We start from the raw sequence: 11,675 nt of genomic DNA, 5'->3' as shown, positions 1-11,675 counted from the left end.
TACAAGATTGGCTCAGAGCTGCTGCGAAGCGCGATCTTGAAGGACTTTTAGGCCCAGCTCAGCAAAGGCAGCGAGAACACCTAATGCGGCGACCCTTAAATACAGGTCCTCAGACGGGTGGTGGTGGCGCACGCCTTTCATCCCAGCACTCAGGAGGCAGAGGCGGGCGGATCTCTGTGAGTTCGAGGCCAGCCTGGTCTACAGAGTGAGTTCCAGGACAGCTGGGGCTACACAGAGAAACCCTGTCCTGAACCCCACCTCCCCACAAAAATGCAGTTCCTCGTGGTTGGTGACCACCAGCCATAAGAATACTTCCTTACTAGTTGTGATTTTGCTATTATGAGTTGTAATGTCAATATCTGTGTTTCCCGACGGTCTTAGGCGACCCCCTGTGAGAGAGTCGTTCAAGGCCTTCCTTCCCCAAGGGTTCACGTCCTTCAGGTTGGGCTGACCTAGAGAAAGGTTTAGACTTGGATCTGTGGTCAGAGATGGGCAGCAGGGTCTGATCATCTCGGGGATACGGGGCCTGGTGGAGGACAGAACTATCATAGATTTCTGGGGGCTGCGAGGAGCAGGGGTCAACATTCGAAAGGCTCTGGGGGCAGCCAGAAGCAACAAGGAGGCCAGGACAGCGGGCACAGTCCCAGCGACTCAGCCAGCCATCAGGAGTCTGTGGTTGCCCGTTGAAGAGACAGGTGAAGGGCGGAGTTCTGCATCCACTATTTCTTTTCCTTCTCAAAGGTCTCAGTGTTGTTAGCTTGCTGTCCCTGTCTCCTTAGCATGTCCTGCCCGCGTGTGCCCTCACAACCAGCTCAATCTCTTGTTTCGTTTTGAGACAGGGTCTCACGGTGTAACCCTGGCTGGCCTGGAACTCATGGAGACCCACCTGCCTCTGCCTCTGGAGTGCTGCCCACCCCCCAGCTCTCCTGTTTCCTCTCTCTCTCTCCTTTGTACTAAGAAAGGAGAGAGGGCCCTGCTATATGGCATGTGCTCTACATTTCAAGACACACTCACACCACACACACACACACACACACACACACACACACACACACACACACACACGCTTGTCCCCAGTATGGCTGATCTCCATGATCACCTTCACTCATACAGCATGCCCCACCCCACCCCCCAGCTCTTCTCTTCTCCATTCCCCTATGGGCAGCTGCCAGGACTCAAGTTTGCCTTCCCTCTGAGTTTTCTTTCAGGTTTCAATACAGTTGCCCCCCGTCCCCCGGAGCGCTGAGTGAGATACAGGCGTGCCCCACGATGCCTGGTTTTTGTGGCGCTGGGGACTGAACCTAGAGCTTCATGCCTGCTAGACAAGCACCCTGCCGCCTGGGCCACATCCCCAGCCTCTGGAGGATTTTTGTATTAAAGCTTGGAGACAGAACGCACGAGTTTTTCGTGTTGGCTGAAGGTGACCTGCAGGGCAGTGATTGGTTGGAGGACTGTTTATAAAGAGTGCTCAATGCTTCTGGATTCACTGGAGTTGGAAGCGGGGTGCCATGGCCTCTAGGGGGTCAGGATGAGGTTTGAATTAAAGGTTCGTCTGTTCTGTAACATTTATTGTGTGTGCGTGGTGTGCGCCCAGCACAGTCATGCATGTGGGGAGGTCAGAGGGTGATTTGCAGGAGTCAGTACTCTCCCTCCATCACATGGGTCCCACAGATCGAACCAAGGACTCTTACCCAGCAGGCCATCTTACGCCACAAAGCGGGCCACTGTGTATCAGGTTTTGCTTCCCTCTGACAGTCCCCGCCCTCGTTTAACAGGTGCAGGAAAATGAAAGAGACATGGAGGCCCAGTGGTTAGGGAACATCAGAGCCTGGCTTCCAAGCGGAGGTTGGTTCACCCAGGAGGAGCCTGACACTTCCCTGTGGGAGTTGGCATCACAGTCAGCCACCCCAGAGAGCCGTCAGGTCAGCAGCGCAGGCTGTTAGAGTTTTCTGCTGATGTGTACACACGCATCCTGAGTGTTCCTTCTAGACATGTATTCCTGTGTGTACTTGGCTGCATGTATATGACAGTATTATCTTCTTAATTAAAATCGTTTTGTGTGTATGCGGAGGTCAGGAGAAGGCACTGGATCCACTGGGACTGGGGTTACAGCATTCATGGTGGGGTGGACACCAACAGATCCCGGGTGCTGCCAGCTGAGCTCCGGTTTCAGTGAGAGACCCTTTCTCTTGGCAGTGAGGTAGAGAACAACAGAAGACATTCCAGGGCCTCCTGTGGCCTCCACGGGTGTGTGCACAGGTGTGTGGACCCATATTCACGTGTATGCACACCCCTTACACACACAGGCCCATTGTATGTCTGGCATTGTGACTACAGTTATGAACAGTAAACCCTACATTTGAATTTGCTAAGAAAACGGGCTTATGTATTCTCACCAAATAATAACATAAGTATATGAGGTCAGGCAAATGTTAATTAGTTAACAGCCCTTCAGTCTCTAGACCCAGGGCCAGGCCTTGCTGTTGAAGAAGGAAATATTTAGGAGATAAGACAGAGGAGGAGGTCAAGTTTATTCAAGGTCTTGCATTTGGAGGGAGTCCTGACCACAGACTCCTGTCTTGGGGAACTCTGGAACACAAGGGGACTTTTTTTTTTTGAGAAAGGGTCACACTGTGCAGCCCTAACTGGTCTGGAGCACCCTATATAAACCAGGCTAGCCTCCAGCTCAGAGATCCGCCTGCCTGCGCTTCTGGGGTGCTGGGATTAAAGGCGTGCACTACCACACCCACCCTTTTCTGAAGGGGATGGAGGTGCAGGGAGGCTCTACACTGGGCTGGGTTTCCATCCCCAGAATGTCTCCTTCCTCCTTGTGGACGTGGACCTCCGAGGGTCACTTCCTCTCCTCTTTCAGTGGTCCCTGGCTTTTTTCCAAAGCTGAACTGCTCAGCAGTTTGCATGTTTTGTGTTAGTGCACGGAGAAACACCGAAGGGTGCTCCAGTGTCATCTGAAGGTCAGCAGGTTTCTCTGAGCTCTCTAAACCCGAGGAAGGATTATTTAGGGGCTAACATCTTAGCTATTTATGTGCAGCTTTTTAGAATTTAAAATGCTGGACCGAAACAAAGGAATATAATCCTTGCAAAAGGCTTAGTGAGGGACACAAGTTTGTACAGAGTCTTGTGTAGCCCAGGCTTTGAACTCTGTGTGTAGCCAAGGATGACCGAAAACCCCCATCCTCCCACCTCCCACCTCCACTTCCCATGTCTGGCTAGGAGGCAGCTCTCAAAGGATCAGGGGAGGAGACTGAGTCCTTGCAACAGGACGGTCGCAGCCCTTCACAGATGAGTGTGCTGTAGTTCTGGCCTCCATACATTTATCCCAAAACACTGTGTGGTGCTGCAGGAATATATCATAAGAACTCAGCTGGTTATGGCAAAGTCACTACCTGGAGGAATCAGGGAATTCTTCCAGAGGAAGCCAAATCCCAAGAAGTTTTTGGTGTTACTTGGTTTATCAGCTGTATTATGTTATGGAAATCACGTGTGCCTTCATAGTTTTCCCAATTGACTTTCCCCTAAGAAGGGCTAACAGTGTGGACTGATCACTCTCTGGACATACACATTCCAGGAATTTGGAGAACAGCCTCAGGAAAGGCTTTCTCTGGAATCGGATTATCTCCCTTAGCCACTTTCGAGGACTACAGGAAACGCCACCCAGGTGGGCGCCCAACTTCCGAGTACTAACAGTGATAGCAGCCCACGTACAAGTCTCCCAACTTACAGTAAATTCACAAGGGGATACCGCCTAGGTCAGGTGGACATTAAGTAATAGCTTTATACAATTTAGTTCAGGCCCTTCTTTCTTACAGCCTTACTGACTTTAGACCTCGAACTCCTTACCTAACCACTTCTAGGAATATTTAGATTTTTAACATTCTTTACCAAACGCATTTTAGATTATAGTTGAGCACATAAGATCCCTTTTCTTAGCTATTACCTGAACTTAGCCTTTAGTCAATTCATTAGTCACTTCCCCTTAAGTGATGGTAATCAACAACTATTGCCCCTCATTGTGATTCTTATCATCCCTCCATTTGATCCTGATAGCGGACAATCACTGCCTGAGGAAGTTCAGGCTGGGTGTCCTGGGTGGAGGGGAGGATTGTGATTTTTTTTTTTGGGGGGGGGGGATACATAACTGTAAAGCAATGGATGGAAGAGGATAAAAAGTGAATGGACTAAGAGCTGGGTGTGCTGAGATTCATTTTTCCAGAAAATAGTCCTCGTCGTCAGTTGTCTCTCCTGAGCCCCTGGGGTGTATAATATTGAGGCTGATCCCTCTAATATTATACAAGAGTGTGGGGGCTGGCGACATAGTCCGGTGGCAGAGGTTCTTGCTGCTAGGCCTGATGACCTGAGTTCGATCCTCAGGACCCATGTGTAGAAAGAGAGAGGAAGTTCCAAAAGTTGTCCTCTGCCTTCCATGTGTGTGCATGCCACACACTTGTGCACATGCACGTGCATCAACACACATTAAATAAATAGACAACTGTGATAAAATTCATTGCCCGTCATACACATTCAATTTTTATTTATTTTACAAAAGAAAATATAACTCAAAAAGACAGGGGGATCAAGAGTTTTAAAAGTCAGAGAGTGGCAGAGCCCCAGAAAGCTACTGTAGGGGTGATGCCTGAACAGAGGCATTAAAGGGTAAGGAAATGAGCTGTCAGGAAGGTTCAGAAGCACCCTAAGAGGTGGGAGCGGGCCGGGACCGGAAGAAACAAACTCGATTCCTCCCCCTCCCCCCATCTCTCTACTGCATGACAGCAGGTGTGGAGGAGGGGGTTCCCAGCATGCAAAGCAGTAGAGCTGAGTGTCCTCTAGCTAAGGTTCACACAAGGTTGCCTGCTGGCAGCGGCACCCCGCAGATGGGGCTCTGTCCCCCACGCACCAGTCACAAGCCTCAGGTGTCCCATTCCCACAGAGGTCAGGGAACGCTAGTTCCTCACGAAGGATGGAGTGTGGCGAAGAGCCAGACAGGACAGGAGGGTCTCCAGGGGCATGGCCAGGTATCCCGAAGTTCTCAGAAAGCTTGTTTTTCTGAGACAGATCCTCCCTATGTAGCCCAGACCGGCTTCACACTCAGGCCAGTCCCCCTGCCTCAGCCTCCTGAGTGCAGGGATTTCAGGTGTGCACCATCTGCCTTTAAATTTATTTTCATTGCATTTACTTATTTATTGTATATGTGTGGCAGTCAGAGGACAACATTCTGGTTCTCCTCTTCCAACATGTGGGTCCCTGGGGATTGAACTCGGGCCCTCAGGCTTGGCAGCAAGGGCCTTTACCTGCTGAGCCATCTTGCCAGCCTCTCCCTTTGGGGTTTTCATGGGGCTGCATTGCACAGGCATAGTTGATGACATCACTGGCCGTTGCTGATCAAGGCGGCCTTCAGCGTCTGACCTGTCCCTGAGAGTTGGGGATTGGACTAGCCATGGAGGCGGCCAGAGGGTCCAACAGAGTGGCAAGAGGAAAGGGGGACAGGAGTACTTAGGAATGGAGGTACAGGCTTTCTTTTTCTAAATTTCTCCCTACATTTGTTTACTTATAATGTGGGCATGGGGTGGGGAGATGTGGGGGGGGTAGGGGTGTGAATGTGCGCACCGTGGTACACATGTGGAGGTCAGAGGACAGCACCAGGAATCATTTTCTTTCTTCCACCATGTGAGTTCCAGGGACAGAACTCAGGTCATCATGTGTGGTGGCAGGCGCCTGCTGAGATGTCATTCACACCCAGAGATACCATCTTCCTAAGTCATGGTATGGATTTATAACTTCCAGGTGCACCCAGACATGATTGGCTATGTGCAAGGCCTAGCATGTTCTGGTGTATTTTTATTATTATTAATAATAAAATATTTTCCTAGTGAACCACCACCCTTCACAGTGGTTGCCTGGAGGGTAAAGGTGAGAGACACTTGTGAGTCAGGACTTGGGGGGGGGGGTTGCGGGAGGAGGGGGACATTGCAGAATGCACTGCGCTTTCTACCACGAGATGAGCAGGGACCCACGCACTAGGATTGCTGAAAACGCTCTCTAGGTGCTTCGAGGAGAAAGGCCTGCAGCGCCGGCAAGTGGGGGCAGGGCATGCGGAAGCTGAGGACCTGCCTAGGCGCGAGGCCCCAGGTGCTGATTGACAGGCACGAAGAGAACTGGAGGGGATTTGGAAAGTGGAGCAGAGGGTTGAGCCAGAGCGAGAGGAAGTATGACTCAGGGGTGACAGACAGTTATCTCAGGGATCCATCAGACAACACGATGATCCCAGATGATAACCACAGGCAGAATGCTGCAGTTTGCTGAAAGAAACTTAGGGGTTTTCATGGCAAGAACGCAGGTGTCAAGGCAGTGCATGTGTTAATTAGCATACTTGTAAGCAACATGCTGGAAACACCACGGAGGTTAAAAAGTTCTTTTTGAGGGGCTGGAGAGATGGCTTAAGATCCAGCTGCTCTTTAGAAGATCTGGTTCAGTTCCCAGCACCCATATCAGACAGCTCAGAACCCCCATAACTCCAGCTCTTAAACTCCAGATCTGATGTCCTCTGGCCTCCACAGCAGCTCCATGCATGTGGTGCACATTAACTCAGGCTAGCACACACACACACACACACACACACACACACACACACACACACACACACGCATAAAGATAAAGAAATAAATCTTTTTTTTAAAGAAAGTTCTTTTGATGCAGGGCAGTCTTTGGAGACAGGCTCCTAACCCCAGCTGGCCCCTCACTCACTATGTAGCCCAGGCTGGCCTGGAACTTGTGGCCACCCCCCTGAGTGCTGGGATGACAGATGTGCACCGCCACATGTACCCACAGACATTCGTTCTAAGTAAGGGCCTGGGCTTACTTACCTGGATGAATGAGGCTCCTTATGGTACAGGGAAAGGACAGAACTGGACAAACCTTGAGGGTGGCAGAAAGCCAGGCATTGTGGTGCACACCCATAACCCCAATCCAGGGAGGTTGAGGCAGGAAGATCCTGAGTTCAAGGCCAGCCTGGGCTACATAGCAAGAGCTTTTAGAAGTTAAAGTTGGAAGGAAACATTTTTTTCCTTTTCATGAAGTGATTTTGAAGCATATACAAGGGTATGATGGTATCAAGAACTCGCACGTGTCCACTGCCCAGTCTAGGGGCATCTTACCTTGTTTCCATGCCCCGCCTCCCATGGCCCCAGCCTGCCCCCTGGCCTGCTTGTTTTCTGTGTTGACTAGGCTTGGATGCCAGTTTGACCTCTTGGGAGGAGGGAACCTCAGGTAAGGAGTTTGCTGCCATCCAGCCGGCCTGTGGGTATGTCCGTGGAGCATTTTCTTGATTGCTGACTGCTGGAGGAGGGTCCATCCTACAGTGGGCAGCACTCCCCCTGAGCAGGTGGTCTGAGTAATAAAAAACAGCATCTGTGGTTGGAAGTTTCTCCAATCCCACCCGGCTCCGTGGTCCCGTGCTTGTCCGCTCCCGCCTGGCCCCACGGTCCTGCCTGGCCCCACGGTCCCGCCTGGCCCCACGGTCCTGCAGCTGCTTGTAAAATAATCATTCATTATTTTATTATTTACCAATTGTTTGGTCTATGGCTCAGGCTCCTTGCTAGCTAGCTCTTTCATCTTAAGTTAACCCATTTCTATTCATCTATTGTCAGGTAGCTGTGGCTTTACCTGCGTCCTTGAACAGCACTTCACCCCACCCTCCTTTCTCCTCTCTCTATCTTTCTTGGATTTCCCGCCTGGCTCCATCCTGCTCTGCCATAGGCCAATGCAGCTTTATTTATTAACCAATAGGAACAGCATATACTCACGGGGAACAGAAAGACATCCCACAGCAGAGCAAGCCTCGAGGAACGGGGCAGCAAGCAGAGCTGCTCCGTGGTCTCGGCTTCAGTTCCTGCCCCGACTTCCCTCAGCAGTGAACAGTGACCTGTGATGAAATACAGCCCCCACCCCAGTTGCTCACGGTCAGAGTTGCCTTTGGGGTTTATTTATGTATTTATTCATATATGGATGTTTTGCCAGCAAGTATGTCTGTGCACGGTATGTGTTCAGTCCCCATCGAGTCCAGAAGAGGGCACTAGATCCTTGGAACTGCAGTTACAGACAGTGCTGAGCTGCTGTGTGGGTGCTGGGCATTGGACCCAGGTCCTTTAGAAGAGCAGCCAGTGCTCTTAACCACTGAGCCATCTCTGCAGCGCCTTGGTCAGTGTTTATCAGAGCGATAGAGAAGCAAACGAATGCATTTTCCTTTTGGCTTTTGTCTGTCTCAAGCAAATGACAGGTGTTCTGCCCGCTGACCAATAATTACACGGGTGTGCTAAGTTTACATGTAGCTGATATTTAAAGTCCTGAGACCTGCTGAGGTCATCTGGGCTGAGGGGTTGGAGAAGACAAGTGAGGCTGGGCCTCTTGGAATTGGGGATAGGAAAAGGAGCTGAGTGCTGTAGAGGGGCTGAGGAGCAGAGACATTAGGAAGACCATGACTTAGCCACGGGGACAAAGTGCCTCAAAGAGAAGTGATGAGCTGGAGGTGAACCTGGAGACCATCGTGAGAAAGACTAGGACTGCTTGGTCTGTGTATGATCCTAGGGGCAGAATCCAGGATCTCCCATAAGCTAGGCAAATGCTCTACCACTGAACCACACCCTAGCCCCTCACTGGGGGACTCTAGGCAGGGGCTCTACCACTGAGCCACACCCCAGCCCCTCACTGGGGGATTCTAGGCAGGGGCTCTACCACTGAGCCACACCCCAGCCCCTCACTGGGGGATTCTAGGCAGGGGCTCTACCACTGAGCCACACCTCCAGTGCCTCTTTTAATGTTTTTACTTTGAAACATTGCCTCACTAAGTAGCCTAGGCTAGCTTAGAACTCACTTTGTAGCTCAGGCAGTCTTCAACTTTTGAGGCCTCCCAAATAGTTAGGATCACAGGCCTGTGCTATAAGGCCCAGGCAAGGCCTTTAAACTCCCCAGTCTAACTCTACTATGAACATTTCTCAAAATCAAAGTACATATTCTGTGAGGAGAAGTTTGTCAGGGCTTACTTGTCTGTCCTTTCTTGGGAGAAGTGTAGCTTTGTTGAGAGAGTATGTAAGGAGTATGGCGGCACACACCTGTTATCACAGCCCTCTAAAGGTCGAGGCAGGAGGGTCACCAGTGGCCTACCTCCTGAGACCCCATCTCAATAAATACAAAGTGCATGAAGGACACAAGATGGATGATGTTCTTGCAGTAATATGGAATAATATTTCAACTCCTGAGTCATTTTCCCAGGCCAGTTCTCTCTCTCTAGAAGGTTCTGATGCCCTGAAGCCTATCTTGCTGGATCAACTAAACCCGTCTCCAATCTTATCTAAGTGACACGAGCCAGCCTGCCATCTGTGTATCTGCTTCGTCCGCTTTCAGTGTGAAAGTCTTCCATGTCACGTGTCACCCACCGTGTGTCCCTTAGGAGCTGGCTTTGAAGGATTTCCAGATACCGATAATGGTATAGTATTTGGTTTTGAGACAGTCTCATGGCGTAGACCAGACTGCCTTCAAAATCACAGAGATCGGCCCGCCTCTGCCTCTAGAGTCGGACATTAAAGATGTGTGCCCCTCCACGCCTGCAAAGTGTCCAGCGTTTAAAACAAAGACCCATGTGACCCAGCGGTGGAGCTTATACATGCCTGGCATGTGAGAGGCCTGAGTTTTGGCTGCCCGTACAATACAGAAAGGAACGGACGAACTGAAAGGTTGAATTTCACATCTGCATGTTCGGCTGTTTGGTGGACCTTAAGTACAGCGGAGAACCTAGAGAGTCCCTTAAAGTCCCTGTGGGCATGTCTGCAGGTGAATGTGGGCAAGTTAGCCTTACCCCCCCTCCCTCCCTCCCTCCCTCCCTCCCTCCCTCCCTCCCTCCCTCCCTCCCTCCCTCCCTCCCTTCTTCCCTCCCTCCTCTTCTTCCTTCCTTCTCTCTGTCTTCCTTTAAGACTGGGTCTCACATACTGCAGACAACTAACTGGCTGCGTGTGGATGACCTTGACTGCCTGCCTGATCCTCCTGCCTCAGCTCACTGAGTACCGGGATTGTGAGGTTACAGGCCGCTGTGCTCAGGCCAGGAGTCTGTCCGTAAGAAAGTGAGAGAGGGTGCACACAGGACGGAAGGGTCACCTCCTTTGGCAAGAGGAAGGAAGGTTTGGCCCTTTGGCACTCACTCTGCCCTGTAAAAAGCACCGCCTGGCCATGGTATGTTGGCAGAGACTCCCCAGCGCAAAGGCTCCCAGCAGGTCTCTGCACAGCCAGCAGAGCGAGGATGTTTACAGACTGTAATAAATCACGGCACCAACACGGGAGATGTTTGTTCTAGGCGATGGGGCAGCGGGGAGGGGAGAATGGTCGGGCAGGGCGAGAGAACCACAGGAGGGGAGCTACCAGACAGGGAGGGGGCTGGGAAGGGGAGCAGGGCCAGGCCTTGAAGAAACTCCAGGTGCAGGCTCACGGGGACACTGACACCCCAGAACACCACTGCCCTGGGGGACATAACAGCAGCTGTGAGTCCCACTCGCTTCCCAGACCTGGTGAAGAGCAGGGCCACTTCCCAGGTTGACAGCAGCCAGGAGGATTAGTGTGGAAGTCAGCCCCGCTGGGGTGGGGAGTGTAGGGGCTGGGAGAGCTTTGAGAGGGCTGGGGACGTCCTGCTTGGGCTGAGTGGTGACCAGTCACGTGAAGGTATCTTTCAGAATGTACCAAGGGGCCAGTGAAGTGGCCTGACAGGTGGAGGTGCTCGCCACCAGGGCTGACATTTGGTCTGGGTTTGATCCCCGGGTCCCACGTAGCAGAAGAGGCAAACCTACCCCCATAAGTTGCCCTCCAGCTGCCACACACATGCCATGCCATGTGCATACCCACACATGCACATGTATGCACACACATGCAGAAAATCCCCTAGTGAGGGGCTAGGGTGTGGCTCAGTGGTAGAGCCCCTGCCTAGAATCCCCCAGTGAGGGGCTGGGGGTGTGACTCAGTGGTAGAGCCCCTGCCTAGAATCCCCCAGTGAGGGGCTGGGGGTGTGGCTCAGTAGTAGAGCCCCTGCCTAGAATCCCCCAGTGAGGGGCTGGGGTGTGGCTCAGTGGTAGAACCCCTGCCTAGAATCCCCCAGTGAGGGGCTGGGGTGTGGCTCAGTAGTAGAGCCCCTGCCTAGAATCCCCCAGTGAGGGCCTGGGGGTGTGGCTCAGTGGTAGAGCCCTGCCTAGAATCCCCCAGTGAGGGGCTGGGGGTGTGGCTCAGTGGTAGAATCCCTGCCTAGGATCCCCCAGTGAGGGGCTGGGGTGTGGCTCAGTGGTAGACCATTGCCTGAAATTAAATCCAACAGTGAGGGTGGAGATAGAGCAATAGTATGCTGTCTAGTGCATCTAAGATCCTGGGTTCAATCCACAGCAGTGCAAAGTAATGGGGGGGGGCGGCAGCATTGGGAGGGAGGAGGAGGAGGAGAAATTGGTTGTCTGTGCTAGGCCTTGCAGCTAGCCCTGGACAGAAAGGCTGTGGAAGCCGCTGTAGATTTTGAGCAGGGGAAAATGCAATCAGGCTGGGTGTTTGGAAGGTCCTCCGGGCAGCAGGGAGTGTGGTGTACATTAAGGAGGGAGGCTGGCCTCTGGCCCCTCTCTGACTCCTCTCAGAGCCTTGTT

The sequence above is a fragment of the Peromyscus maniculatus genome, chromosome 1 (genome assembly GCF_049852395.1).
Source record: "Peromyscus maniculatus bairdii isolate BWxNUB_F1_BW_parent chromosome 1, HU_Pman_BW_mat_3.1, whole genome shotgun sequence".
NCBI lineage: Eukaryota > Metazoa > Chordata > Mammalia > Rodentia > Cricetidae > Peromyscus > Peromyscus maniculatus.
Note: the sequence above shows the minus strand (reverse complement) of the source record.